The 2,727-nt window shown below is 40.0% G+C and overlaps 1 non-coding gene across 1 annotated transcript; it reads right to left on the bottom strand.

Moving 5' to 3' along the window:
* Nucleotides 1-967: 967 nt before the first annotated feature.
* LOC146918781 (small nucleolar RNA R71) lies at nt 968-1,074 on the bottom strand. The gene has a single exon (XR_015017019.1). It is a non-coding gene; the product is annotated as a small nucleolar RNA R71 (small nucleolar RNA).
* Between the last annotated feature and the right edge of the window lie 1,653 nt (nt 1,075-2,727).

Genomic DNA, 2,727 nt, shown 5'->3' with positions numbered 1-2,727 from the left:
TGCATCTTCTAGTAATCATGTCAGTGAAATAGGCTTGGTTGCTAGAAGTAAACTCTCACCGGACTTTCATCGGAAAGGTGAGGGGCTAAGGGAAACCGGTCTTTAGAAATTAGTGTGTAAACCATGAAATTAGAAGTTTAGGTTTTGTCTAGTGAAGGATTAGTTATTAAGATGAACCAATGATCCTAAGGCCCCTTTATTATTATTGTTTTTACCTTCAGCAATCAAACCCTTTCTAATCAACTTTCTCTCCTCTAATCATTCATTAAAAGTTAATTAAATTGACCAACTCCCTAGCGGAACGATACTCTACTTACTACTATTACTTCGATAGGCCGTGCGCTTGCGGTTTGGCTTTATCAAGTTTTTGGCGCCGTTGCCGGGGAGTTAACTAATTTGATTAGCTTTTTCTTAGTGATTAGAATTCTCTCTTCTTCTTTCTCTTTTCTTTTTATTTTTATTTTTACCTTTTTATTTTTCTGTTATCGTTAACTTCTTGGGTTCTCAACCTTGTATGCGAAGAACTAGAAATCAAGCGGTATTCATACCCGAGATCGAAAGGTTCTTACATAGAAGGAGGAGAGCAGCACAAAATAACACCGCCATGGCCAATCGCACTCTCAAAGAGTATGCAACGCCGTCTACGGCTGAGCCACAAGCTGTTATTGTGTACCCAACGATTGAGGATGACAACTTTGAAATCAAGCCTGCCCTACTTAACTTGGTGCAGCAAAACCAATTCTCGGGATCCCCCACAGAGGATCCCAATCTTCACATCTCTGTTTTCCTACGAATTAGTGGAACCATGAAGGAGAACCAAGAGGCCGTAAGACTTCATCTCTTTCCCTTTTCCTTAAGGGATAGAGCTAGCGCTTGGTTCCATTCCCTCGAAGTCGGTTCCATTACTTCATGGGATCAGATGAGGCAAGCATTCCTTGCCCGTTTCTTTCCACCATCTAAAACCGCTAAACTTAGAGACCAAATCACACGGTTCAATCAAAAAGATGGGGAATCTCTCTATGAGGCGTGGGAGCGTTTCAAAGAAATGCTAAGACTTTGTCCCCACCATGGCCTAGAGAAGTGGCTTATAGTCCACACTTTTTATAATGGCTTGTCTTATACCACTAAGATGTCTGTTGATGCAGCTGCAGGTGGAGCACTTATGAACAAAAACTACACGGAGGCGTATGCCCTAATTGAAGACATGGCTCAAAATCATTACAAATGGACCGACGAGAGAGCCATCTCTAGTTCTTCATCCTCCAAAAAGGAGGCAGGTATACACGAAGTCTCTAACTATGATCACCTTGCTTCTAAAATTGATACACTAACTGAAAAACTTGAAAAATTCAATGTTAGTGCTATCAATTCTGCATCTACTCCTTCTTGTGAAATATGTGGTATAGCTGGTCATGCTGGTGTTGATTGCCAACTAGGTAGTGCTACTAATGGTGTTGAGCAAATGAATTATGCTCAATACAACCAAGGGATGCGACAAAATCAAAATTTTTATAAAAACCAAAATCTCTATGGACAAGTAGCACCACCCGGTTATGCAAACAACCAAAGATTCACTCAAAAATCCAATTTGGAAATTTTGTTGGAAAATTCTATTGCCAACCAAAACAAACAACTTCAAGAACTTAAAAACCAAACTGGATTTCTGAATGATTCTCTTTCCAAGCTCAATACCAAGGTTGACTCTATTGCTACTCACTCTAAAATGCTTGAAACTCAAATCGCTCAAATAGCCCAACAAGTGGCTACATCTTCCCAAACACCGGGAGTCTTTCCTGGTCAAACCGAAGCCAACCCCAAAGCCCAAGTTAATGTCATATCTTTTAGGGGTAGTAAGTTAGGCGAAACTTTTGCTAAGGTTAAAAACATTGGGAAAGAAAATGTCAAGCCCTTAGGTGATAAAGTTGTGATAAGAGAAGCTAAATCACTTGGAGAAAACAAAACTCCATCCCCCTTAAATCCTGATAAGCTTAAACTAGAGGGTAAATTTGAAAAATTTGTTAACATACTTAGGAAGATTTGCGTTAAACTTCCCTTTGCTGAAGCTTTGTCTAGGATGCCTCTATATGCAAAGTTTTTAAAGGAAATCTTTTCAAAGAAAAGGGCTATAGAGCATAATGAGACAATAGCCTTGGCTAAGGAAACTAGTGCAATCATCCAAGAAGCAACCCCTAAGCTTAGAGATCCAGGAAGCTTTGCCATACCATGTGAAATTGGGAATGAATCCATAAACAAAGCCTTATGTGACTTAGGAGCTAGTGTTAGTTTGCTGCCTTTGTCTCTTCTTAAAAGGATAGGGATAGGAGAGTTGAAACCTACCGAGATGGAATTAAAAATAGCTGATCGTTCTACCATGAAACTTGTAGGATTTGTCGAGGACATACCTGTTAAGATAGAGGGGATATACATCCCCACTGATTTTGTAGTCGTTGACATTGAAGAGGACGATGACGTCCCTATAATCCTAGGTAGACCGTTCCTCGCAACTGCAGGAGCCCTCATTGATGTTAAACTTGGTAGGATCGTCTTTCAAGTGAGTGATAAGATGGTAGGATTTGAGTTGGAAAACGTTATGAAAGGTCCCGCTCTTTACTCTTGTTGCATGCTTAACGATCATGTTGTGAAAGAACGTTTTATAGCGCCATCTACACAACATGATATCTTTGATCCATTCTAAGGACTCTTTCTAACCGTCAAGCTAATGACATT

The sequence above is a fragment of the Medicago sativa genome, chromosome 6, assembly GCF_051527215.1.
Source record: "Medicago sativa cultivar Bolivia chromosome 6, Bolivia_mono, whole genome shotgun sequence".
Taxonomy (NCBI): Eukaryota; Viridiplantae; Streptophyta; class Magnoliopsida; order Fabales; family Fabaceae; genus Medicago; species Medicago sativa.
Note: the sequence above shows the minus strand (reverse complement) of the source record. Positions and strands in the feature narration are given on the sequence as shown.